This window comes from Ambystoma mexicanum, unplaced genomic scaffold (assembly GCF_040938575.1).
Source record: "Ambystoma mexicanum isolate Mex_15411 unplaced genomic scaffold, UKY_AmexF1_1 Mex_scaf106, whole genome shotgun sequence".
Classification (NCBI taxonomy): domain Eukaryota; kingdom Metazoa; phylum Chordata; class Amphibia; order Caudata; family Ambystomatidae; genus Ambystoma; species Ambystoma mexicanum.
This window is the reverse complement of record NW_027182332.1, coordinates 107,366-127,883: the sequence shown is the minus strand read 5'-3', so window position 1 is coordinate 127,883 and position 20,518 is coordinate 107,366. Positions and strand designations below refer to the sequence as shown.

At 47.1% G+C, this 20,518-nt stretch overlaps 55 non-coding genes and 3 pseudogenes across 55 annotated transcripts; all 58 read right to left on the bottom strand.

Moving 5' to 3' along the window:
- Positions 1 to 50: 50 nt before the first annotated feature.
- LOC138553269 (5S ribosomal RNA) lies at positions 51 to 169 on the bottom strand. The gene has a single exon (XR_011296934.1). It is a non-coding gene; the product is annotated as a 5S ribosomal RNA (ribosomal RNA).
- A 106-nt stretch (positions 170 to 275) lies between these two features.
- Positions 276 to 394, bottom strand: LOC138552964 (5S ribosomal RNA). The gene has a single exon (XR_011296642.1). It is a non-coding gene; the product is annotated as a 5S ribosomal RNA (ribosomal RNA).
- A 655-nt stretch (positions 395 to 1,049) lies between these two features.
- LOC138553268 (5S ribosomal RNA) lies at positions 1,050 to 1,168 on the bottom strand. Its single transcript, XR_011296933.1, has one exon. It is a non-coding gene; the product is annotated as a 5S ribosomal RNA (ribosomal RNA).
- Positions 1,169 to 1,274: 106 nt separating this feature from the next.
- On the bottom strand, positions 1,275 to 1,393 carry LOC138553002 (5S ribosomal RNA). The gene has a single exon (XR_011296680.1). It is a non-coding gene; the product is annotated as a 5S ribosomal RNA (ribosomal RNA).
- A 106-nt stretch (positions 1,394 to 1,499) lies between these two features.
- LOC138552804 (5S ribosomal RNA) lies at positions 1,500 to 1,618 on the bottom strand. The gene has a single exon (XR_011296482.1). It is a non-coding gene; the product is annotated as a 5S ribosomal RNA (ribosomal RNA).
- A 107-nt stretch (positions 1,619 to 1,725) lies between these two features.
- On the bottom strand, positions 1,726 to 1,844 carry LOC138553267 (5S ribosomal RNA). Its single transcript, XR_011296932.1, has one exon. It is a non-coding gene; the product is annotated as a 5S ribosomal RNA (ribosomal RNA).
- A 464-nt stretch (positions 1,845 to 2,308) lies between these two features.
- LOC138553164 (5S ribosomal RNA) lies at positions 2,309 to 2,427 on the bottom strand. The gene has a single exon (XR_011296840.1). It is a non-coding gene; the product is annotated as a 5S ribosomal RNA (ribosomal RNA).
- A 106-nt stretch (positions 2,428 to 2,533) lies between these two features.
- On the bottom strand, positions 2,534 to 2,652 carry LOC138552616 (5S ribosomal RNA). The gene has a single exon (XR_011296296.1). It is a non-coding gene; the product is annotated as a 5S ribosomal RNA (ribosomal RNA).
- Positions 2,653 to 2,758: 106 nt separating this feature from the next.
- Positions 2,759 to 2,877, bottom strand: LOC138553265 (5S ribosomal RNA). Its single transcript, XR_011296930.1, has one exon. It is a non-coding gene; the product is annotated as a 5S ribosomal RNA (ribosomal RNA).
- Positions 2,878 to 3,543: 666 nt separating this feature from the next.
- On the bottom strand, positions 3,544 to 3,662 carry LOC138553264 (5S ribosomal RNA). The gene has a single exon (XR_011296929.1). It is a non-coding gene; the product is annotated as a 5S ribosomal RNA (ribosomal RNA).
- Positions 3,663 to 3,768: 106 nt separating this feature from the next.
- LOC138553263 (5S ribosomal RNA) lies at positions 3,769 to 3,887 on the bottom strand. The gene has a single exon (XR_011296928.1). It is a non-coding gene; the product is annotated as a 5S ribosomal RNA (ribosomal RNA).
- Positions 3,888 to 3,993: 106 nt separating this feature from the next.
- On the bottom strand, positions 3,994 to 4,112 carry LOC138552803 (5S ribosomal RNA). Its single transcript, XR_011296481.1, has one exon. It is a non-coding gene; the product is annotated as a 5S ribosomal RNA (ribosomal RNA).
- A 107-nt stretch (positions 4,113 to 4,219) lies between these two features.
- LOC138553262 (5S ribosomal RNA) lies at positions 4,220 to 4,338 on the bottom strand. Its single transcript, XR_011296927.1, has one exon. It is a non-coding gene; the product is annotated as a 5S ribosomal RNA (ribosomal RNA).
- Positions 4,339 to 4,801: 463 nt separating this feature from the next.
- Positions 4,802 to 4,910, bottom strand: LOC138553178 (5S ribosomal RNA; annotated as a pseudogene).
- A 106-nt stretch (positions 4,911 to 5,016) lies between these two features.
- Positions 5,017 to 5,135, bottom strand: LOC138552520 (5S ribosomal RNA). The gene has a single exon (XR_011296202.1). It is a non-coding gene; the product is annotated as a 5S ribosomal RNA (ribosomal RNA).
- A 106-nt stretch (positions 5,136 to 5,241) lies between these two features.
- On the bottom strand, positions 5,242 to 5,360 carry LOC138552626 (5S ribosomal RNA). The gene has a single exon (XR_011296306.1). It is a non-coding gene; the product is annotated as a 5S ribosomal RNA (ribosomal RNA).
- A 107-nt stretch (positions 5,361 to 5,467) lies between these two features.
- LOC138553261 (5S ribosomal RNA) lies at positions 5,468 to 5,586 on the bottom strand. The gene has a single exon (XR_011296926.1). It is a non-coding gene; the product is annotated as a 5S ribosomal RNA (ribosomal RNA).
- A 463-nt stretch (positions 5,587 to 6,049) lies between these two features.
- Positions 6,050 to 6,168, bottom strand: LOC138553163 (5S ribosomal RNA). The gene has a single exon (XR_011296839.1). It is a non-coding gene; the product is annotated as a 5S ribosomal RNA (ribosomal RNA).
- A 106-nt stretch (positions 6,169 to 6,274) lies between these two features.
- On the bottom strand, positions 6,275 to 6,393 carry LOC138552615 (5S ribosomal RNA). Its single transcript, XR_011296295.1, has one exon. It is a non-coding gene; the product is annotated as a 5S ribosomal RNA (ribosomal RNA).
- Positions 6,394 to 6,499: 106 nt separating this feature from the next.
- LOC138553260 (5S ribosomal RNA) lies at positions 6,500 to 6,618 on the bottom strand. The gene has a single exon (XR_011296925.1). It is a non-coding gene; the product is annotated as a 5S ribosomal RNA (ribosomal RNA).
- A 666-nt stretch (positions 6,619 to 7,284) lies between these two features.
- LOC138553259 (5S ribosomal RNA) lies at positions 7,285 to 7,403 on the bottom strand. Its single transcript, XR_011296924.1, has one exon. It is a non-coding gene; the product is annotated as a 5S ribosomal RNA (ribosomal RNA).
- Positions 7,404 to 7,509: 106 nt separating this feature from the next.
- LOC138553258 (5S ribosomal RNA) lies at positions 7,510 to 7,628 on the bottom strand. Its single transcript, XR_011296923.1, has one exon. It is a non-coding gene; the product is annotated as a 5S ribosomal RNA (ribosomal RNA).
- A 106-nt stretch (positions 7,629 to 7,734) lies between these two features.
- On the bottom strand, positions 7,735 to 7,853 carry LOC138552802 (5S ribosomal RNA). Its single transcript, XR_011296480.1, has one exon. It is a non-coding gene; the product is annotated as a 5S ribosomal RNA (ribosomal RNA).
- A 107-nt stretch (positions 7,854 to 7,960) lies between these two features.
- On the bottom strand, positions 7,961 to 8,079 carry LOC138553257 (5S ribosomal RNA). The gene has a single exon (XR_011296922.1). It is a non-coding gene; the product is annotated as a 5S ribosomal RNA (ribosomal RNA).
- A 463-nt stretch (positions 8,080 to 8,542) lies between these two features.
- LOC138553177 (5S ribosomal RNA) lies at positions 8,543 to 8,651 on the bottom strand (annotated as a pseudogene).
- Positions 8,652 to 8,757: 106 nt separating this feature from the next.
- Positions 8,758 to 8,876, bottom strand: LOC138552519 (5S ribosomal RNA). The gene has a single exon (XR_011296201.1). It is a non-coding gene; the product is annotated as a 5S ribosomal RNA (ribosomal RNA).
- A 106-nt stretch (positions 8,877 to 8,982) lies between these two features.
- LOC138552625 (5S ribosomal RNA) lies at positions 8,983 to 9,101 on the bottom strand. Its single transcript, XR_011296305.1, has one exon. It is a non-coding gene; the product is annotated as a 5S ribosomal RNA (ribosomal RNA).
- Positions 9,102 to 9,208: 107 nt separating this feature from the next.
- On the bottom strand, positions 9,209 to 9,327 carry LOC138553256 (5S ribosomal RNA). Its single transcript, XR_011296921.1, has one exon. It is a non-coding gene; the product is annotated as a 5S ribosomal RNA (ribosomal RNA).
- A 463-nt stretch (positions 9,328 to 9,790) lies between these two features.
- On the bottom strand, positions 9,791 to 9,909 carry LOC138552746 (5S ribosomal RNA). Its single transcript, XR_011296424.1, has one exon. It is a non-coding gene; the product is annotated as a 5S ribosomal RNA (ribosomal RNA).
- A 106-nt stretch (positions 9,910 to 10,015) lies between these two features.
- On the bottom strand, positions 10,016 to 10,134 carry LOC138553254 (5S ribosomal RNA). The gene has a single exon (XR_011296919.1). It is a non-coding gene; the product is annotated as a 5S ribosomal RNA (ribosomal RNA).
- A 666-nt stretch (positions 10,135 to 10,800) lies between these two features.
- On the bottom strand, positions 10,801 to 10,919 carry LOC138553253 (5S ribosomal RNA). The gene has a single exon (XR_011296918.1). It is a non-coding gene; the product is annotated as a 5S ribosomal RNA (ribosomal RNA).
- A 106-nt stretch (positions 10,920 to 11,025) lies between these two features.
- LOC138553252 (5S ribosomal RNA) lies at positions 11,026 to 11,144 on the bottom strand. Its single transcript, XR_011296917.1, has one exon. It is a non-coding gene; the product is annotated as a 5S ribosomal RNA (ribosomal RNA).
- Positions 11,145 to 11,250: 106 nt separating this feature from the next.
- Positions 11,251 to 11,369, bottom strand: LOC138552801 (5S ribosomal RNA). Its single transcript, XR_011296479.1, has one exon. It is a non-coding gene; the product is annotated as a 5S ribosomal RNA (ribosomal RNA).
- A 107-nt stretch (positions 11,370 to 11,476) lies between these two features.
- On the bottom strand, positions 11,477 to 11,595 carry LOC138553250 (5S ribosomal RNA). The gene has a single exon (XR_011296916.1). It is a non-coding gene; the product is annotated as a 5S ribosomal RNA (ribosomal RNA).
- Positions 11,596 to 12,069: 474 nt separating this feature from the next.
- Positions 12,070 to 12,188, bottom strand: LOC138553249 (5S ribosomal RNA). The gene has a single exon (XR_011296915.1). It is a non-coding gene; the product is annotated as a 5S ribosomal RNA (ribosomal RNA).
- A 106-nt stretch (positions 12,189 to 12,294) lies between these two features.
- Positions 12,295 to 12,413, bottom strand: LOC138553248 (5S ribosomal RNA). The gene has a single exon (XR_011296914.1). It is a non-coding gene; the product is annotated as a 5S ribosomal RNA (ribosomal RNA).
- A 106-nt stretch (positions 12,414 to 12,519) lies between these two features.
- Positions 12,520 to 12,638, bottom strand: LOC138552799 (5S ribosomal RNA). Its single transcript, XR_011296477.1, has one exon. It is a non-coding gene; the product is annotated as a 5S ribosomal RNA (ribosomal RNA).
- Positions 12,639 to 12,745: 107 nt separating this feature from the next.
- Positions 12,746 to 12,864, bottom strand: LOC138553247 (5S ribosomal RNA). The gene has a single exon (XR_011296913.1). It is a non-coding gene; the product is annotated as a 5S ribosomal RNA (ribosomal RNA).
- Positions 12,865 to 13,327: 463 nt separating this feature from the next.
- On the bottom strand, positions 13,328 to 13,436 carry LOC138553176 (5S ribosomal RNA; annotated as a pseudogene).
- Positions 13,437 to 13,542: 106 nt separating this feature from the next.
- LOC138552517 (5S ribosomal RNA) lies at positions 13,543 to 13,661 on the bottom strand. Its single transcript, XR_011296199.1, has one exon. It is a non-coding gene; the product is annotated as a 5S ribosomal RNA (ribosomal RNA).
- A 106-nt stretch (positions 13,662 to 13,767) lies between these two features.
- LOC138552624 (5S ribosomal RNA) lies at positions 13,768 to 13,886 on the bottom strand. The gene has a single exon (XR_011296304.1). It is a non-coding gene; the product is annotated as a 5S ribosomal RNA (ribosomal RNA).
- Positions 13,887 to 13,993: 107 nt separating this feature from the next.
- On the bottom strand, positions 13,994 to 14,112 carry LOC138553246 (5S ribosomal RNA). Its single transcript, XR_011296912.1, has one exon. It is a non-coding gene; the product is annotated as a 5S ribosomal RNA (ribosomal RNA).
- Positions 14,113 to 14,575: 463 nt separating this feature from the next.
- On the bottom strand, positions 14,576 to 14,694 carry LOC138552745 (5S ribosomal RNA). Its single transcript, XR_011296423.1, has one exon. It is a non-coding gene; the product is annotated as a 5S ribosomal RNA (ribosomal RNA).
- A 106-nt stretch (positions 14,695 to 14,800) lies between these two features.
- Positions 14,801 to 14,919, bottom strand: LOC138553245 (5S ribosomal RNA). The gene has a single exon (XR_011296911.1). It is a non-coding gene; the product is annotated as a 5S ribosomal RNA (ribosomal RNA).
- Positions 14,920 to 15,585: 666 nt separating this feature from the next.
- Positions 15,586 to 15,704, bottom strand: LOC138553244 (5S ribosomal RNA). The gene has a single exon (XR_011296910.1). It is a non-coding gene; the product is annotated as a 5S ribosomal RNA (ribosomal RNA).
- Positions 15,705 to 15,810: 106 nt separating this feature from the next.
- Positions 15,811 to 15,929, bottom strand: LOC138553242 (5S ribosomal RNA). Its single transcript, XR_011296908.1, has one exon. It is a non-coding gene; the product is annotated as a 5S ribosomal RNA (ribosomal RNA).
- A 106-nt stretch (positions 15,930 to 16,035) lies between these two features.
- Positions 16,036 to 16,154, bottom strand: LOC138552798 (5S ribosomal RNA). The gene has a single exon (XR_011296476.1). It is a non-coding gene; the product is annotated as a 5S ribosomal RNA (ribosomal RNA).
- Positions 16,155 to 16,261: 107 nt separating this feature from the next.
- LOC138553241 (5S ribosomal RNA) lies at positions 16,262 to 16,380 on the bottom strand. Its single transcript, XR_011296907.1, has one exon. It is a non-coding gene; the product is annotated as a 5S ribosomal RNA (ribosomal RNA).
- A 463-nt stretch (positions 16,381 to 16,843) lies between these two features.
- LOC138553240 (5S ribosomal RNA) lies at positions 16,844 to 16,962 on the bottom strand. Its single transcript, XR_011296906.1, has one exon. It is a non-coding gene; the product is annotated as a 5S ribosomal RNA (ribosomal RNA).
- A 106-nt stretch (positions 16,963 to 17,068) lies between these two features.
- On the bottom strand, positions 17,069 to 17,187 carry LOC138553001 (5S ribosomal RNA). The gene has a single exon (XR_011296679.1). It is a non-coding gene; the product is annotated as a 5S ribosomal RNA (ribosomal RNA).
- Positions 17,188 to 17,293: 106 nt separating this feature from the next.
- Positions 17,294 to 17,412, bottom strand: LOC138552797 (5S ribosomal RNA). Its single transcript, XR_011296475.1, has one exon. It is a non-coding gene; the product is annotated as a 5S ribosomal RNA (ribosomal RNA).
- Positions 17,413 to 17,519: 107 nt separating this feature from the next.
- On the bottom strand, positions 17,520 to 17,638 carry LOC138553239 (5S ribosomal RNA). The gene has a single exon (XR_011296905.1). It is a non-coding gene; the product is annotated as a 5S ribosomal RNA (ribosomal RNA).
- Positions 17,639 to 18,101: 463 nt separating this feature from the next.
- On the bottom strand, positions 18,102 to 18,220 carry LOC138553238 (5S ribosomal RNA). The gene has a single exon (XR_011296904.1). It is a non-coding gene; the product is annotated as a 5S ribosomal RNA (ribosomal RNA).
- A 106-nt stretch (positions 18,221 to 18,326) lies between these two features.
- On the bottom strand, positions 18,327 to 18,445 carry LOC138552743 (5S ribosomal RNA). The gene has a single exon (XR_011296421.1). It is a non-coding gene; the product is annotated as a 5S ribosomal RNA (ribosomal RNA).
- A 106-nt stretch (positions 18,446 to 18,551) lies between these two features.
- On the bottom strand, positions 18,552 to 18,670 carry LOC138553237 (5S ribosomal RNA). The gene has a single exon (XR_011296903.1). It is a non-coding gene; the product is annotated as a 5S ribosomal RNA (ribosomal RNA).
- Positions 18,671 to 19,336: 666 nt separating this feature from the next.
- Positions 19,337 to 19,455, bottom strand: LOC138552605 (5S ribosomal RNA). The gene has a single exon (XR_011296285.1). It is a non-coding gene; the product is annotated as a 5S ribosomal RNA (ribosomal RNA).
- A 106-nt stretch (positions 19,456 to 19,561) lies between these two features.
- Positions 19,562 to 19,680, bottom strand: LOC138553236 (5S ribosomal RNA). Its single transcript, XR_011296902.1, has one exon. It is a non-coding gene; the product is annotated as a 5S ribosomal RNA (ribosomal RNA).
- A 106-nt stretch (positions 19,681 to 19,786) lies between these two features.
- On the bottom strand, positions 19,787 to 19,905 carry LOC138552963 (5S ribosomal RNA). The gene has a single exon (XR_011296641.1). It is a non-coding gene; the product is annotated as a 5S ribosomal RNA (ribosomal RNA).
- Between the last annotated feature and the right edge of the window lie 613 nt (positions 19,906 to 20,518).

Genomic DNA, 20,518 nt, shown 5'->3' with positions numbered 1-20,518 from the left:
TTGAAAGGCAATTGAGAAATGGCTCACTTCCTGAACTTGGAGCACAAAAAAGCCTACAGCACCTGGTATTCCCAGGCGGTCTCCCATCCAGGTACTAACTAGGCCCGACACTGCTTAGCTTCCGAGATCAGACGAGATCGGGCGCATTCAGTGTGGTGTGGCCGTAGGCTCTGGGCCTAGTGAGTTTTGTACTTTTAAGCATATAGTCGGCTAGACCTTGCAGTTTTGAAAGGCAATTGAGAAATGGCTCACTTCCTGAACTTGGAGCACAAAAAAGCCTACAGCACCTGGTATTCCCAGGCGGTCTCCCATCCAGGTACTAACTAGGCCCGACACTGCTTAGCTTCCAAGATCAGACGAGATCGGGCGCATTCAGTGTGGTGTGGCCGTAGGCTCTGGTCCTAGTGAGTTTTGTACTTTTAAGCATCTAGTCGGCTAGACCTTGCAGTTTTGAAAGGCAATTGAGAAATGGCTCACTTCCTGAACTTGGAGCACAAAAAAGCCTACAGCACCTGGTATTCCCAGGCGGTCTCCCATCCAGGTACTAACTAGGCCCGACACTGCTTAGTGTGGTGTGGCCGTAGGCTCTAGAAATGCTAAGAATATTACTCTTATGCATTTGCATTTAGTAAGCTAAGCCATGCAGCCACTTGCAACATGATACCACGCTCATCGCTCGATCAGGCTCGATCAGGCGAGATATATAAGACTGGTGGGCCCATTCAGGACTCCTATGTCTGGTAGGATAACTTTAATCCATCCATCCTGTTTCTGTTGCAGGGAGGTGGAGAGAACAATCAACACAATAACGGCTTTCTTTCATGCCTCTTGAAGGACTCAATATTCTCTGTACTGCATTACATGTGAAAGTCGATTTATTACCCATGAACACACTACCTGTATGCTAATTATATGTAAATAGGTAGCTCCAGCCCTCATAATGCTGTCCAACATTTCCGCTATAAAACGGGATACAATTATTTTGGAAACATACCAAATTTGAAAAGTAATTGAGAAGTTGCGCAATTACTAATCATGGAGCACAAAATAGCCTACAGCACCTGGTATTCCCAGGCGGTCTCCCATCCAGGTACTAACTAGGCCCGACACTGCTTAGCTTCCGAGATCAGACGAGATCGGGCGCATTCAGTGTGGTGTGGCCGTAGGCTCTGGGCCTAGTGAGTTTTGTACTTTTAAGCATCTAGTCGGCTAGACCTTGCAGTTTTGAAAGGCAATTGAGAAATGGCTCACTTCCTGAACTTGGAGCACAAAAAAGCCTACAGCACCTGATATTCCCAGGCGGTCTCCCATCCAGGTACTAACTAGGCCCGCCACTGCTTAGCTTCCGAGATCAGACGAGATCGGGCGCATTCAGTGTGGTGTGGCCGTAGGCTCTGGGCCTAGTGAGTTTTGTACTTTTAAGCATCTAGTCGGCTAGACCTTGCAGTTTTGAAAGGCAATTGAGAAATGGCTCACTTCCTGAACTTGGAGCACAAAAAAGCCTACAGCACCTGGTATTCCCATGCGGTCTCCCATCCAGGTACTAACTAGGCCCGACACTGCTTAGCTTCCGAGATCAGACGAGATCAGGCGCATTCAGTGTGGTGTGGCCGTAGGCTCTGGGCCTAGTGAGTTTTGTACTTTTAAGCATCTAGTCGGCTAGACCTTGCAGTTTTGAAAGGCAATTGAGAAATGGCTCACTTCCTGAACTTGGAGCAAAAAAAAAGCCTACAGCACCTGGTATTCCCAGGCGGTCTCCCATCCAGGTACTAACTAGGCCCGACACTGCTTAGCTTCCGAGATCAGACGAGATCGGGCGCATTCAGTGTGGTGTGGCCGTAGGCTCTAGAAATGCTAAGAATATTACTCTTATGCATTTGCATTTAGTAAGCTAAGCCATGCAGCCACTTGCAACATGATACCACGCTCATCGCTCGATCAGCGCTCGATCAGGCGAGATATATAAGACTGGTGGGCCCATTCAGGACTCCTATGTCTGGTAGGATAACTTTAATCCATCCATCCTGTTTCTGTTGCAGGGAGGTGGAGAGAACAATCAACACAATAACGGCTTTCTTTCATGCCTCTTGAAGGACTCAATATTCTCTGTACTGCATTACATGTGAAAGTCGATTTATTACCCATGAACACACTACCTGTATGCTAATTATATGTAAATAGGTAGCTCCAGCCCTCATAATGCTGTCCAACATTTCCGCTATAAAACGGGATACAATTATTTTGGAAACATACCAAATTTGAAAAGTAATTGAGAAGTTGCGCAATTACTAATCATGGAGCACAAAATAGCCTACAGCACCTGGTATTCCCAGGCGGTCTCCCATCCAGGTACTAACTAGGCCCGACACTGCTTAGCTTCTGAGATCATACGAGATCGGGCGCATTCAGTGTGGTGTGGCCGTAGGCTCTGGGCCTAGTGAGTTTTGTACTTTTAAGCATCTAGTCGGCTAGACCTTGCAGTTTTGAAAGGCAATTGAGAAATGGCTCACTTCCTGAACTTGGAGCACAAAAAAGCCTACAGCACCTGGTATTCCCAGGCGGTCTCCCATCCAGGTACTAACTAGGCCCGACACTGCTTAGCTTCCGAGATCAGACGAGATCGGGCACATTCAGTGTGGTGTGGCCGTAGGCTCTGGGCCTAGTGAGTTTTGTACTTTTAAGCATCTAGTCGGCTAGACCTTGCAGTTTTGAAAGGCAATTGAGAAATGGCTCACTTCCTGAACTTGGAGCACAAAAAAGCCTACAGCACCTGGTATTCCCAGGCGGTCTCCCATCCAGGTACTAACTAGGCCCGACACTGCTTAGCTTCCGAGATCAGACGAGATCGGGCGCATTCAGTGTGGTGTGGCCGTAGGCTCTGGTCCTAGTGAGTTTTGTACTTTTAAGCATCTAGTCGGCTAGACCTTGCAGTTTTGAAAGGCAATTGAGAAATGGCTCACTTCCTGAACTTGGAGCACAAAAAAGCCTACAGCACCTGGTATTCCCAGGCGGTCTCCCATCCAGGTACTAACTAGGCCCGACACTGCTTAGTGTGGTGTGGCCGTAGGCTCTAGAAATGCTAAGAATATTACTCTTATGCATTTGCATTTAGTAAGCTAAGCCATGCAGCCACTTGCAACATGATACCACGCTCATCGCTCGATCAGCGCTCGATCAGGCTCGATCAGGCGAGATATATAAGACTGGTGGGCCCATTCAGGACTCCTATGTCTGGTAGGATAACTTTAATCCATCCATCCTGTTTCTGTTGCAGGGAGGTGGAGAGAACAATCAACACAATAACGGCTTTCTTTCATGCCTCTTGAAGGACTCAATATTCTCTGTACTGCATTACATGTGAAAGTCGATTTATTACCCATGAACACACTACCTGTATGCTAATTATATGTAAATAGGTAGCTCCAGCCCTCATAATGCTGTCCAACATTTCCGCTATAAAACGGGATACAATTATTTTGGAAACATACCAAATTTGAAAAGTAATTGAGAAGTTGCGCAATTACTAATCATGGAGCACAAAATAGCCTACAGCACCTGGTATTCCCAGGCGGTCTCCCATCCAGGTACTAACTAGGCCCGACACTGCTTAGCTTCCGAGATCAGACGAGATCGGGCGCATTCAGTGTGGTGTGGCCGTAGGCTCTGGGCCTAGTGAGTTTTGTACTTTTAAGCATCTAGTCGGCTAGACCTTGCAGTTTTGAAAGGCAATTGAGAAATGGCTCACTTCCTGAACTTGGAGCACAAAAAAGCCTACAGCACCTGGTATTCCCAGGCGGTCTCCCATCCAGGTACTAACTAGGCCCGACACTGCTTAGCTTCCGAGATCAGACGAGATCGGGCGCATTCAGTGTGGTGTGGCCGTAGGCTCTGGGCCTAGTGAGTTTTGTACTTTTAAGCATCTAGTCGGCTAGACCTTGCAGTTTTGAAAGGCAATTGAGAAATGGCTCACTTCCTGAACTTGGAGCACAAAAAAGCCTACAGCACCTGGTATTCCCATGCGGTCTCCCATCCAGGTACTAACTAGGCCCGACACTGCTTAGCTTCCGAGATCAGACGAGATCAGGCGCATTCAGTGTGGTGTGGCCGTAGGCTCTGGGCCTAGTGAGTTTTGTACTTTTAAGCATCTAGTCGGCTAGACCTTGCAGTTTTGAAAGGCAATTGAGAAATGGCTCACTTCCTGAACTTGGAGCAAAAAAAAAGCCTACAGCACCTGGTATTCCCAGGCGGTCTCCCATCCAGGTACTAACTAGGCCCGACACTGCTTAGCTTCCGAGATCAGACGAGATCGGGCGCATTCAGTGTGGTGTGGCCGTAGGCTCTAGAAATGCTAAGAATATTACTCTTATGCATTTGCATTTAGTAAGCTAAGCCATGCAGCCACTTGCAACATGATACCACGCTCATCGCTCGATCAGGCTCGATCAGGCGAGATATATAAGACTGGTGGGCCCATTCAGGACTCCTATGTCTGGTAGGATAACTTTAATCCATCCATCCTGTTTCTGTTGCAGGGAGGTGGAGAGAACAATCAACACAATAACGGCTTTCTTTCATGCCTCTTGAAGGACTCAATATTCTCTGTACTGCATTACATGTGAAAGTCGATTTATTACCCATGAACACACTACCTGTATGCTAATTATATGTAAATAGGTAGCTCCAGCCCTCATAATGCTGTCCAACATTTCCGCTATAAAACGGGATACAATTATTTTGGAAACATACCAAATTTGAAAAGTAATTGAGAAGTTGCGCAATTACTAATCATGGAGCACAAAATAGCCTACAGCACCTGGTATTCCCAGGCGGTCTCCCATCCAGGTACTAACTAGGCCCGACACTGCTTAGCTTCCGAGATCGGGCGCATTCAGTGTGGTGTGGCCGTAGGCTCTGGGCCTAGTGAGTTTTGTACTTTTAAGCATCTAGTCGGCTAGACCTTGCAGTTTTGAAAGGCAATTGAGAAATGGCTCACTTCCTGAACTTGGAGCACAAAAAAGCCTACAGCACCTGATATTCCCAGGCGGTCTCCCATCCAGGTACTAACTAGGCCCGACACTGCTTAGCTTCCGAGATCAGACGAGATCGGGCGCATTCAGTGTGGTGTGGCCGTAGGCTCTGGGCCTAGTGAGTTTTGTACTTTTAAGCATCTAGTCGGCTAGACCTTGCAGTTTTGAAAGGCAATTGAGAAATGGCTCACTTCCTGAACTTGGAGCACAAAAAAGCCTACAGCACCTGGTATTCCCATGCGGTCTCCCATCCAGGTACTAACTAGGCCCAACACTGCTTAGCTTCCGAGATCAGACGAGATCAGGCGCATTCAGTGTGGTGTGGCCGTAGGCTCTGGGCCTAGTGAGTTTTGTACTTTTAAGCATCTAGTCGGCTAGACCTTGCAGTTTTGAAAGGCAATTGAGAAATGGCTCACTTCCTGAACTTGGAGCAAAAAAAAAGCCTACAGCACCTGGTATTCCCAGGCGGTCTCCCATCCAGGTACTAACTAGGCCCGACACTGCTTAGCTTCCGAGATCAGACGAGATCGGGCGCATTCAGTGTGGTGTGGCCGTAGGCTCTAGAAATGCTAAGAATATTACTCTTATGCATTTGCATTTAGTAAGCTAAGCCATGCAGCCACTTGCAACATGATACCACGCTCATCGCTCGATCAGGCTCGATCAGGCGAGATATATAAGACTGGTGGGCCCATTCAGGACTCCTATGTCTGGTAGGATAACTTTAATCCATCCATCCTGTTTCTGTTGCAGGGAGGTGGAGAGAACAATCAACACAATAACTGCTTTCTTTCATGCCTCTTGAAGGACTCAATATTCTCTGTACTGCATTACATGTGAAAGTCGATTTATTACCCATGAACACACTACCTGTATGCTAATTATATGTAAATAGGTAGCTCCAGCCCTCATAATGTTGTCCAACATTTCCGCTATAAAACGGGATACAATTATTTTGGAAACATACCAAATTTGAAAAGTAATTGAGAAGTTGCGCAATTACTAATCATGGAGCACAAAATAGCCTACAGCACCTGGTATTCCCAGGCGGTCTCCCATCCAGGTACTAACTAGGCCCGACACTGCTTAGCTTCTGAGATCATACGAGATCGGGCGCATTCAGTGTGGTGTGGCCGTAGGCTCTGGGCCTAGTGAGTTTTGTACTTTTAAGCATCTAGTCGGCTAGACCTTGCAGTTTTGAAAGGCAATTGAGAAATGGCTCACTTCCTGAACTTGGAGCACAAAAAAGCCTACAGCACCTGGTATTCCCAGGCGGTCTCCCATCCAGGTACTAACTAGGCCCGACACTGCTTAGCTTCCGAGATCAGACGAGATCGGGCACATTCAGTGTGGTGTGGCCGTAGGCTCTGGGCCTAGTGAGTTTTGTACTTTTAAGCATCTAGTCGGCTAGACCTTGCAGTTTTGAAAGGCAATTGAGAAATGGCTCACTTCCTGAACTTGGAGCACAAAAAAGCCTACAGCACCTGGTATTCCCAGGCGGTCTCCCATCCAGGTACTAACTAGGCCCGACACTGCTTAGCTTCCGAGATCAGACGAGATCGGGCGCATTCAGTGTGGTGTGGCCGTAGGCTCTGGTCCTAGTGAGTTTTGTACTTTTAAGCATCTAGTCGGCTAGACCTTGCAGTTTTGAAAGGCAATTGAGAAATGGCTCACTTCCTGAACTTGGAGCACAAAAAAGCCTACAGCACCTGGTATTCCCAGGCGGTCTCCCATCCAGGTACTAACTAGGCCCGACACTGCTTAGTGTGGTGTGGCCGTAGGCTCTAGAAATGCTAAGAATATTACTCTTATGCATTTGCATTTAGTAAGCTAAGCCATGCAGCCACTTGCAACATGATACCACGCTCATCGCTCGATCAGCGCTCGATCAGGCTCGATCAGGCGAGATATATAAGACTGGTGGGCCCATTCAGGACTCCTATGTCTGGTAGGATAACTTTAATCCATCCATCCTGTTTCTGTTGCAGGGAGGTGGAGAGAACAATCAACACAATAACGGCTTTCTTTCATGCCTCTTGAAGGACTCAATATTCTCTGTACTGCATTACATGTGAAAGTCGATTTATTACCCATGAACACACTACCTGTATGCTAATTATATGTAAATAGGTAGCTCCAGCCCTCATAATGCTGTCCAACATTTCCGCTATAAAACGGGATACAATTATTTTGGAAACATACCAAATTTGAAAAGTAATTGAGAAGTTGCGCAATTACTAATCATGGAGCACAAAATAGCCTACAGCACCTGGTATTCCCAGGCGGTCTCCCATCCAGGTACTAACTAGGCCCGACACTGCTTAGCTTCCGAGATCAGACGAGATCGGGCGCATTCAGTGTGGTGTGGCCGTAGGCTCTGGGCCTAGTGAGTTTTGTACTTTTAAGCATCTAGTCGGCTAGACCTTGCAGTTTTGAAAGGCAATTGAGAAATGGCTCACTTCCTGAACTTGGAGCACAAAAAAGCCTACAGCACCTGGTATTCCCAGGCGGTCTCCCATCCAGGTACTAACTAGGCCCGACACTGCTTAGCTTCCGAGATCAGACGAGATCGGGCGCATTCAGTGTGGTGTGGCCGTAGGCTCTGGGCCTAGTGAGTTTTGTACTTTTAAGCATCTAGTCGGCTAGACCTTGCAGTTTTGAAAGGCAATTGAGAAATGGCTCACTTCCTGAACTTGGAGCACAAAAAAGCCTACAGCACCTGGTATTCCCATGCGGTCTCCCATCCAGGTACTAACTAGGCCCGACACTGCTTAGCTTCCGAGATCAGACGAGATCAGGCGCATTCAGTGTGGTGTGGCCGTAGGCTCTGGGCCTAGTGAGTTTTGTACTTTTAAGCATCTAGTCGGCTAGACCTTGCAGTTTTGAAAGGCAATTGAGAAATGGCTCACTTCCTGAACTTGGAGCAAAAAAAAAGCCTACAGCACCTGGTATTCCCAGGCGGTCTCCCATCCAGGTACTAACTAGGCCCGACACTGCTTAGCTTCCGAGATCAGACGAGATCGGGCGCATTCAGTGTGGTGTGGCCGTAGGCTCTAGAAATGCTAAGAATATTACTCTTATGCATTTGCATTTAGTAAGCTAAGCCATGCAGCCACTTGCAACATGATACCACGCTCATCGCTCGATCAGGCTCGATCAGGCGAGATATATAAGACTGGTGGGCCCATTCAGGACTCCTATGTCTGGTAGGATAACTTTAATCCATCCATCCTGTTTCTGTTGCAGGGAGGTGGAGAGAACAATCAACACAATAACGGCTTTCTTTCATGCCTCTTGAAGGACTCAATATTCTCTGTACTGCATTACATGTGAAAGTCGATTTATTACCCATGAACACACTACCTGTATGCTAATTATATGTAAATAGGTAGCTCCAGCCCTCATAATGCTGTCCAACATTTCCGCTATAAAACGGGATACAATTATTTTGGAAACATACCAAATTTGAAAAGTAATTGAGAAGTTGCGCAATTACTAATCATGGAGCACAAAATAGCCTACAGCACCTGGTATTCCCAGGCGGTCTCCCATCCAGGTACTAACTAGGCCCGACACTGCTTAGCTTCCGAGATCGGGCGCATTCAGTGTGGTGTGGCCGTAGGCTCTGGGCCTAGTGAGTTTTGTACTTTTAAGCATCTAGTCGGCTAGACCTTGCAGTTTTGAAAGGCAATTGAGAAATGGCTCACTTCCTGAACTTGGAGCACAAAAAAGCCTACAGCACCTGATATTCCCAGGCGGTCTCCCATCCAGGTACTAACTAGGCCCGACACTGCTTAGCTTCCGAGATCAGACGAGATCGGGCGCATTCAGTGTGGTGTGGCCGTAGGCTCTGGGCCTAGTGAGTTTTGTACTTTTAAGCATCTAGTCGGCTAGACCTTGCAGTTTTGAAAGGCAATTGAGAAATGGCTCACTTCCTGAACTTGGAGCACAAAAAAGCCTACAGCACCTGGTATTCCCATGCGGTCTCCCATCCAGGTACTAACTAGGCCCAACACTGCTTAGCTTCCGAGATCAGACGAGATCAGGCGCATTCAGTGTGGTGTGGCCGTAGGCTCTGGGCCTAGTGAGTTTTGTACTTTTAAGCATCTAGTCGGCTAGACCTTGCAGTTTTGAAAGGCAATTGAGAAATGGCTCACTTCCTGAACTTGGAGCAAAAAAAAAGCCTACAGCACCTGGTATTCCCAGGCGGTCTCCCATCCAGGTACTAACTAGGCCCGACACTGCTTAGCTTCCGAGATCAGACGAGATCGGGCGCATTCAGTGTGGTGTGGCCGTAGGCTCTAGAAATGCTAAGAATATTACTCTTATGCATTTGCATTTAGTAAGCTAAGCCATGCAGCCACTTGCAACATGATACCACGCTCATCGCTCGATCAGGCTCGATCAGGCGAGATATATAAGACTGGTGGGCCCATTCAGGACTCCTATGTCTGGTAGGATAACTTTAATCCATCCATCCTGTTTCTGTTGCAGGGAGGTGGAGAGAACAATCAACACAATAACTGCTTTCTTTCATGCCTCTTGAAGGACTCAATATTCTCTGTACTGCATTACATGTGAAAGTCGATTTATTACCCATGAACACACTACCTGTATGCTAATTATATGTAAATAGGTAGCTCCAGCCCTCATAATGTTGTCCAACATTTCCGCTATAAAACGGGATACAATTATTTTGGAAACATACCAAATTTGAAAAGTAATTGAGAAGTTGTGCAATTACTAATCATGGAGCACAAAATAGCCTACAGCACCTGGTATTCCCAGGCGGTCTCCCATCCAGGTACTAACTAGGCCCGACACTGCTTAGCTTCCGAGATCAGACGAGATCGGGCGCATTCAGTGTGGTGTGGCCGTAGGTTCTGGGCCTAGTGAGTTTTGTACTTTTAAGCATCTAGTCGGCTAGACCTTGCAGTTTTGAAAGGCAATTGAGAAATGGCTCACTTCCTGAACTTGGAGCACAAAAAAGCCTACAGCACCTGGTATTCCCAGGCGGTCTCCCATCCAGGTACTAACTAGGCCCGACACTGCTTAGCTTCCGAGATCAGACGAGATCGGGCGCATTCAGTGTGGTGTGGCCGTAGGCTCTGGTCCTAGTGAGTTTTGTACTTTTAAGCATCTAGTCGGCTAGACCTTGCAGTTTTGAAAGGCAATTGAGAAATGGCTCACTTCCTGAACTTGGAGCACAAAAAAGCCTACAGCACCTGGTATTCCCAGGCGGTCTCCCATCCAGGTACTAACTAGGCCCGACACTGCTTAGTGTGGTGTGGCCGTAGGCTCTAGAAATGCTAAGAATATTACTCTTATGCATTTGCATTTAGTAAGCTAAGCCATGCAGCCACTTGCAACATGATACCACGCTCATCGCTCGATCAGCGCTCGATCAGGCTCGATCAGGCGAGATATATAAGACTGGTGGGCCCATTCAGGACTCCTATGTCTGGTAGGATAACTTTAATCCATCCATCCTGTTTCTGTTGCAGGGAGGTGGAGAGAACAATCAACACAATAACGGCTTTCTTTCATGCCTCTTGAAGGACTCAATATTCTCTGTACTGCATTACATGTGAAAGTCGATTTATTACCCATGAACACACTACCTGTATGCTAATTATATGTAAATAGGTAGCTCCAGCCCTCATAATGCTGTCCAACATTTCCGCTATAAAACGGGATACAATTATTTTGGAAACATACCAAATTTGAAAAGTAATTGAGAAGTTGCGCAATTACTAATCATGGAGCACAAAATAGCCTACAGCACCTGGTATTCCCAGGCGGTCTCCCATCCAGGTACTAACTAGGCCCGACACTGCTTAGCTTCCGAGATCAGACGAGATCGGGCGCATTCAGTGTGGTGTGGCCGTAGGCTCTGGGCCTAGTGAGTTTTGTACTTTTAAGCATCTAGTCGGCTAGACCTTGCAGTTTTGAAAGGCAATTGAGAAATGGCTCACTTCCTGAACTTGGAGCACAAAAAAGCCTACAGCACCTGGTATTCCCAGGCGGTCTCCCATCCAGGTACTAACTAGGCCCGACACTGCTTAGCTTCCGAGATCAGACGAGATCGGGCGCATTCAGTGTGGTGTGGCCGTAGGCTCTGGGCCTAGTGAGTTTTGTACTTTTAAGCATCTAGTCGGCTAGACCTTGCAGTTTTGAAAGGCAATTGAGAAATGGCTCACTTCCTGAACTTGGAGCACAAAAAAGCCTACAGCACCTGGTATTCCCATGCGGTCTCCCATCCAGGTACTAACTAGGCCCGACACTGCTTAGCTTCCGAGATCAGACGAGATCAGGCGCATTCAGTGTGGTGTGGCCGTAGGCTCTGGGCCTAGTGAGTTTTGTACTTTTAAGCATCTAGTCGGCTAGACCTTGCAGTTTTGAAAGGCAATTGAGAAATGGCTCACTTCCTGAACTTGGAGCAAAAAAAAAGCCTACAGCACCTGGTATTCCCAGGCGGTCTCCCATCCAGGTACTAACTAGGCCCGACACTGCTTAGCTTCCGAGATCAGACGAGATCGGGCGCATTCAGTGTGGTGTGGCCGTAGGCTCTAGAAATGCTAAGAATATTACTCTTATGCATTTGCATTTAGTAAGCTAAGCCATGCAGCCACTTGCAACATGATACCACGCTCATCGCTCGATCAGCGCTCGATCAGGCTCGATCAGGCGAGATATATAAGACTGGTGGGCCCATTCAGGACTCCTATGTCTGGTAGGATAACTTTAATCCATCCATCCTGTTTCTGTTGCAGGGAGGTGGAGAGAACAATCAACACAATAACGGCTTTCTTTCATGCCTCTTGAAGGACTCAATATTCTCTGTACTGCATTACATGTGAAAGTCGATTTATTACCCATGAACACACTACCTGTATGCTAATTATATGTAAATAGGTAGCTCCAGCCCTCATAATGCTGTCCAACATTTCCGCTATAAAACGGGATACAATTATTTTGGAAACATACCAAATTTGAAAAGTAATTGAGAAGTTGCGCAATTACTAATCATGGAGCACAAAATAGCCTACAGCACCTGGTATTCCCAGGCGGTCTCCCATCCAGGTACTAACTAGGCCCGACACTGCTTAGCTTCCGAGATCAGACGAGATCGGGCGCATTCAGTGTGGTGTGGCCGTAGGCTCTGGGCCTAGTGAGTTTTGTACTTTTAAGCATCTAGTCGGCTAGACCTTGCAGTTTTGAAAGGCAATTGAGAAATGGCTCACTTCCTGAACTTGGAGCACAAAAAAGCCTACAGCACCTGGTATTCCCAGGCGGTCTCCCATCCAGGTACTAACTAGGCCCGACACTGCTTAGCTTCCGAGATCAGACGAGATCGGGCGCATTCAGTGTGGTGTGGCCGTAGGCTCTGGGCCTAGTGAGTTTTGTACTTTTAAGCATCTAGTCGGCTAGACCTTGCAGTTTTGAAAGGCAATTGAGAAATGGCTCACTTCCTGAACTTGGAGCACAAAAAAGCCTACAGCACCTGGTATTCCCATGCGGTCTCCCATCCAGGTACTAACTAGGCCCGACACTGCTTAGCTTCCGAGATCAGACGAGATCAGGCGCATTCAGTGTGGTGTGGCCGTAGGCTCTGGGCCTAGTGAGTTTTGTACTTTTAAGCATCTAGTCGGCTAGACCTTGCAGTTTTGAAAGGCAATTGAGAAATGGCTCACTTCCTGAACTTGGAGCAAAAAAAAAGCCTACAGCACCTGGTATTCCCAGGCGGTCTCCCATCCAGGTACTAACTAGGCCCGACACTGCTTAGCTTCCGAGATCAGACGAGATCGGGCGCATTCAGTGTGGTGTGGCCGTAGGCTCTAGAAATGCTAAGAATATTACTCTTATGCATTTGCATTTAGTAAGCTAAGCCATGCAGCCACTTGCAACATGATACCACGCTCATCGCTCGATCAGGCTCGATCAGGCGAGATATATAAGACTGGTGGGCCCATTCAGGACTCCTATGTCTGGTAGGATAACTTTAATCCATCCATCCTGTTTCTGTTGCAGGGAGGTGGAGAGAACAATCAACACAATAACGGCTTTCTTTCATGCCTCTTGAAGGACTCAATATTCTCTGTACTGCATTACATGTGAAAGTCGATTTATTACCCATGAACACACTACCTGTATGCTAATTATATGTAAATAGGTAGCTCCAGCCCTCATAATGCTGTCCAACATTTCCGCTATAAAACGGGATACAATTATTTTGGAAACATACCAAATTTGAAAAGTAATTGAGAAGTTGCGCAATTACTAATCATGGAGCACAAAATAGCCTACAGCACCTGGTATTCCCAGGCGGTCTCCCATCCAGGTACTAACTAGGCCCGACACTGCTTAGCTTCCGAGATCGGGCGCATTCAGTGTGGTGTGGCCGTAGGCTCTGGGCCTAGTGAGTTTTGTACTTTTAAGCATCTAGTCGGCTAGACCTTGCAGTTTTGAAAGGCAATTGAGAAATGGCTCACTTCCTGAACTTGGAGCACAAAAAAGCCTACAGCACCTGATATTCCCAGGCGGTCTCCCATCCAGGTACTAACTAGGCCCGACACTGCTTAGCTTCCGAGATCAGACGAGATCGGGCGCATTCAGTGTGGTGTGGCCGTAGGCTCTGGGCCTAGTGAGTTTTGTACTTTTAAGCATCTAGTCGGCTAGACCTTGCAGTTTTGAAAGGCAATTGAGAAATGGCTCACTTCCTGAACTTGGAGCACAAAAAAGCCTACAGCACCTGGTATTCCCATGCGGTCTCCCATCCAGGTACTAACTAGGCCCAACACTGCTTAGCTTCCGAGATCAGACGAGATCAGGCGCATTCAGTGTGGTGTGGCCGTAGGCTCTGGGCCTAGTGAGTTTTGTACTTTTAAGCATCTAGTCGGCTAGACCTTGCAGTTTTGAAAGGCAATTGAGAAATGGCTCACTTCCTGAACTTGGAGCAAAAAAAAAGCCTACAGCACCTGGTATTCCCAGGCGGTCTCCCATCCAGGTACTAACTAGGCCCGACACTGCTTAGCTTCCGAGATCAGACGAGATCGGGCGCATTCAGTGTGGTGTGGCCGTAGGCTCTAGAAATGCTAAGAATATTACTCTTATGCATTTGCATTTAGTAAGCTAAGCCATGCAGCCACTTGCAACATGATACCACGCTCATCGCTCGATCAGGCTCGATCAGGCGAGATATATAAGACTGGTGGGCCCATTCAGGACTCCTATGTCTGGTAGGATAACTTTAATCCATCCATCCTGTTTCTGTTGCAGGGAGGTGGAGAGAACAATCAACACAATAACTGCTTTCTTTCATGCCTCTTGAAGGACTCAATATTCTCTGTACTGCATTACATGTGAAAGTCGATTTATTACCCATGAACACACTACCTGTATGCTAATTATATGTAAATAGGTAGCTCCAGCCCTCATAATGTTGTCCAACATTTCCGCTATAAAACGGGATACAATTATTTTGGAAACATACCAAATTTGAAAAGTAATTGAGAAGTTGTGCAATTACTAATCATGGAGCACAAAATAGCCTACAGCACCTGGTATTCCCAGGCGGTCTCCCATCCAGGTACTAACTAGGCCCGACACTGCTTAGCTTCCGAGATCAGACGAGATCGGGCGCATTCAGTGTGGTGTGGCCGTAGGTTCTGGGCCTAGTGAGTTTTGTACTTTTAAGCATCTAGTCGGCTAGACCTTGCAGTTTTGAAAGGCAATTGAGAAATGGCTCACTTCCTGAACTTGGAGCACAAAAAAGCCTACAGCACCTGGTATTCCCAGGCGGTCTCCCATCCAGGTACTAACTAGGCCCGACACTGCTTAGCTTCCGAGATCAGACGAGATCGGGCGCATTCAGTGTGGTGTGGCCGTAGGCTCTGGTCCTAGTGAGTTTTGTACTTTTAAGCATCTAGTCGGCTAGACCTTGCAGTTTTGAAAGGCAATTGAGAAATGGCTCACTTCCTGAACTTGGAGCACAAAAAAGCCTACAGCACCTGGTATTCCCAGGCGGTCTCCCATCCAGGTACTAACTAGGCCCGACACTGCTTAGTGTGGTGTGGCCGTAGGCTCTAGAAATGCTAAGAATATTACTCTTATGCATTTGCATTTAGTAAGCTAAGCCATGCAGCCACTTGCAACATGATACCACGCTCATCGCTCGATCAGCGCTCGATCAGGCTCGATCAGGCGAGATATATAAGACTGGTGGGCCCATTCAGGACTCCTATGTCTGGTAGGATAACTTTAATCCATCCATCCTGTTTCTGTTGCAGGGAGGTGGAGAGAACAATCAACACAATAACGGCTTTCTTTCATGCCTCTTGAAGGACTCAATATTCTCTGTACTGCATTACATGTGAAAGTCGATTTATTACCCATGAACACACTACCTGTATGCTAATTATATGTAAATAGGTAGCTCCAGCCCTCATAATGCTGTCCAACATTTCCGCTATAAAACGGGATACAATTATTTTGGAAACATACCAAATTTGAAAAGTAATTGAGAAGTTGCGCAATTACTAATCATGGAGCACAAAATAGCCTACAGCACCTGGTATTCCCAGGCGGTCTCCCATCCAGGTACTAACTAGGCCCGACACTGCTTAGCTTCCGAGATCAGACGAGATCGGGCGCATTCAGTGTGGTGTGGCCGTAGGCTCTGGGCCTAGTGAGTTTTGTACTTTTAAGCATCTAGTCGGCTAGACCTTGCAGTTTTGAAAGGCAATTGAGAAATGGCTCACTTCCTGAACTTGGAGCACAAAAAAGCCTACAGCACCTGGTATTCCCAGGCGGTCTCCCATCCAGGTACTAACTAGGCCCGACACTGCTTAGCTTCCGAGATCAGACGAGATCGGGCGCATTCAGTGTGGTGTGGCCGTAGGCTCTGGGCCTAGTGAGTTTTGTACTTTTAAGCATCTAGTCGGCTAGACCTTGCAGTTTTGAAAGGCAATTGAGAAATGGCTCACTTCCTGAACTTGGAGCACAAAAAAGCCTACAGCACCTGGTATTCCCATGCGGTCTCCCATCCAGGTACTAACTAGGCCCGACACTGCTTAGCTTCCGAGATCAGACGAGATCAGGCGCATTCAGTGTGGTGTGGCCGTAGGCTCTGGGCCTAGTGAGTTTTGTACTTTTAAGCATCTAGTCGGCTAGACCTTGCAGTTTTGAAAGGCAATTGAGAAATGGCTCACTTCCTGAACTTGGAGCAAAAAAAAAGCCTACAGCACCTGGTATTCCCAGGCGGTCTCCCATCCAGGTACTAACTAGGCCCGACACTGCTTAGCTTCCGAGATCAGACGAGATCGGGCGCATTCAGTGTGGTGTGGCCGTAGGCTCTAGAAATGCTAAGAATATTACTCTTATGCATTTGCATTTAGTAAGCTAAGCCATGCAGCCACTTGCAACATGATACCACGCTCATCGCTCGATCAGGCTCGATCAGGCGAGATATATAAGACTGGTGGGCCCATTCAGGACTCCTATGTCTGGTAGGATAACTTTAATCCATCCATCCTGTTTCTGTTGCAGGGAGGTGGAGAGAACAATCAACACAATAACGGCTTTCTTTCATGCCTCTTGAAGGACTCAATATTCTCTGTACTGCATTACATGTGAAAGTCGATTTATTACCCATGAACACACTACCTGTATGCTAATTATATGTAAATAGGTAGCTCCAGCCCTCATAATGCTGTCCAACATTTCCGCTATAAAACGGGATACAATTATTTTGGAAACATACCAAATTTGAAAAGTAATTGAGAAGTTGCGCAATTACTAATCATGGAGCACAAAATAGCCTACAGCACCTGGTATTCCCAGGCGGTCTCCCATCCAGGTACTAACTAGGCCCGACACTGCTTAGCTTCCGAGATCAGACGAGATCGGGCGCATTCAGTGTGGTGTGGCCGTAGGCTCTGGGCCTAGTGAGTTTTGTACTTTTAAGCATCTAGTCGGCTAGACCTTGCAGTTTTGAAAGGCAATTGAGAAATGGCTCACTTCCTGAACTTGGAGCACAAAAAAGCCTACAGCACCTGATATTCCCAGGCGGTCTCCCATCCAGGTACTAACTAGGCCCGCCACTGCTTAGCTTCCGAGATCAGACGAGATCGGGCGCATTCAGTGTGGTGTGGCCGTAGGCTCTGGGCCTAGTGAGTTTTGTACTTTTAAGCATCTAGTCGGCTAGACCTTGCAGTTTTGAAAGGCAATTGAGAAATGGCTCACTTCCTGAACTTGGAGCACAAAAAAGCCTACAGCACCTGGTATTCCCATGCGGTCTCCCATCCAGGTACTAACTAGGCCCGACACTGCTTAGCTTCCGAGATCAGACGAGATCAGGCGCATTCAGTGTGGTGTGGCCGTAGGCTCTGGGCCTAGTGAGTTTTGTACTTTTAAGCATCTAGTCGGCTAGACCTTGCAGTTTTGAAAGGCAATTGAGAAATGGCTCACTTCCTGAACTTGGAGCAAAAAAAAAGCCTACAGCACCTGGTATTCCCAGGCGGTCTCCCATCCAGGTACTAACTAGGCCCGACACTGCTTAGCTTCCGAGATCAGACGAGATCGGGCGCATTCAGTGTGGTGTGGCCGTAGGCTCTAGAAATGCTAAGAATATTACTCTTATGCATTTGCATTTAGTAAGCTAAGCCATGCAGCCACTTGCAACATGATACCACGCTCATCGCTCGATCAGGCTCGATCAGGCGAGATATATAAGACTGGTGGGCCCATTCAGGACTCCTATGTCTGGTAGGATAACTTTAATCCATCCATCCTGTTTCTGTTGCAGGGAGGTGGAGAGAACAATCAACACAATAACGGCTTTCTTTCATGCCTCTTGAAGGACTCAATATTCTCTGTACTGCATTACATGTGAAAGTCGATTTATTACCCATGAACACACTACCTGTATGCTAATTATATGTAAATAGGTAGCTCCAGCCCTCATAATGCTGTCCAACATTTCCGCTATAAAACGGGATACAATTATTTTGGAAACATACCAAATTTGAAAAGTAATTGAGAAGTTGCGCAATTACTAATCATGGAGCACAAAATAGCCTACAGCACCTGGTATTCCCAGGCGGTCTCCCATCCAGGTACTAACTAGGCCCGACACTGCTTAGCTTCCGAGATCAGACGAGATCGGGCGCATTCAGTGTGGTGTGGCCGTAGGCTCTGGGCCTAGTGAGTTTTGTACTTTTAAGCATCTAGTCGGCTAGACCTTGCAGTTTTGAAAGGCAATTGAGAAATGGCTCACTTCCTGAACTTGGAGCACAAAAAAGCCTACAGCACCTGGTATTCCCAGGCGGTCTCCCATCCAGGTACTAACTAGGCCCGACACTGCTTAGCTTCCGAGATCAGACGAGATCGGGCGCATTCAGTGTGGTGTGGCCGTAGGTTCTGGGCCTAGTGAGTTTTGTACTTTTAAGCATCTAGTCGGCTAGACCTTGCAGTTTTGAAAGGCAATTGAGAAATGGCTCACTTCCTGAACTTGGAGCACAAAAAAGCCTACAGCACCTGGTATTCCCAGGCGGTCTCCCATCCAGGTACTAACTAGGCCCGACACTGCTTAGCTTCCGAGATCAGACGAGATCGGGCGCATTCAGTGTGGTGTGGCCGTAGGCTCTGGTCCTAGTGAGTTTTGTACTTTTAAGCATCTAGTCGGCTAGACCTTGCAGTTTTGAAAGGCAATTGAGAAATGGCTCACTTCCTGAACTTGGAGCACAAAAAAGCCTACAGCACCTGGTATTCCCAGGCGGTCTCCCATCCAGGTACTAACTAGGCCCGACACTGCTTAGTGTGGTGTGGCCGTAGGCTCTAGAAATGCTAAGAATATTACTCTTATGCATTTGCATTTAGTAAGCTAAGCCATGCAGCCACTTGCAACATGATACCACGCTCATCGCTCGATCAGCGCTCGATCAGGCTCGATCAGGCGAGATATATAAGACTGGTGGGCCCATTCAGGACTCCTATGTCTGGTAGGATAACTTTAATCCATCCATCCTGTTTCTGTTGCAGGGAGGTGGAGAGAACAATCAACACAATAACGGCTTTCTTTCATGCCTCTTGAAGGACTCAATATTCTCTGTACTGCATTACATGTGAAAGTCGATTTATTACCCATGAACACACTACCTGTATGCTAATTATATGTAAATAGGTAGCTCCAGCCCTCATAATGCTGTCCAACATTTCCGCTATAAAACGGGATACAATTATTTTGGAAACATACCAAATTTGAAAAGTAATTGAGAAGTTGCGCAATTACTAATCATGGAGCACAAAATAGCCTACAGCACCTGGTATTCCCAGGCGGTCTCCCATCCAGGTACTAACTAGGCCCGACACTGCTTAGCTTCCGAGATCATACGAGATCGGGCGCATTCAGTGTGGTGTGGCCGTAGGCTCTGGGCCTAGTGAGTTTTGTACTTTTAAGCATCTAGTCGGCTAGACCTTGCAGTTTTGAAAGGCAATTGAGAAATGGCTCACTTCCTGAACTTGGAGCACAAAAAAGCCTACAGCACCTGGTATTCCCAGGCGGTCTCCCATCCAGGTACTAACTAGGCCCGACACTGCTTAGCTTCCGAGATCAGACGAGATCGGGCGCATTCAGTGTGGTGTGGCCGTAGGCTCTGGGCCTAGTGAGTTTTGTACTTTTAAGCATATAGTCGGCTAGACCTTGCAGTTTTGAAAGGCAATTGAGAAATGGCTCACTTCCTGAACTTGGAGCACAAAAAAGCCTACAGCACCTGGTATTCCCAGGCGGTCTCCCATCCAGGTACTAACTAGGCCCGACACTGCTTAGCTTCCAAGATCAGACGAGATCGGGCGCATTCAGTGTGGTGTGGCCGTAGGCTCTGGTCCTAGTGAGTTTTGTACTTTTAAGCATCTAGTCGGCTAGACCTTGCAGTTTTGAAAGGCAATTGAGAAATGGCTCACTTCCTGAACTTGGAGCACAAAAAAGCCTACAGCACCTGGTATTCCCAGGCGGTCTCCCATCCAGGTACTAACTAGGCCCGACACTGCTTAGTGTGGTGTGGCCGTAGGCTCTAGAAATGCTAAGAATATTACTCTTATGCATTTGCATTTAGTAAGCTAAGCCATGCAGCCACTTGCAACATGATACCACGCTCATCGCTCGATCAGGCTCGATCAGGCGAGATATATAAGACTGGTGGGCCCATTCAGGACTCCTATGTCTGGTAGGATAACTTTAATCCATCCATCCTGTTTCTGTTGCAGGGAGGTGGAGAGAACAATCAACACAATAACGGCTTTCTTTCATGCCTCTTGAAGGACTCAATATTCTCTGTACTGCATTACATGTGAAAGTCGATTTATTACCCATGAACACACTACCTGTATGCTAATTATATGTAAATAGGTAGCTCCAGCCCTCATAATGCTGTCCAACATTTCCGCTATAAAACGGGATACAATTATTTTGGAAACATACCAAATTTGAAAAG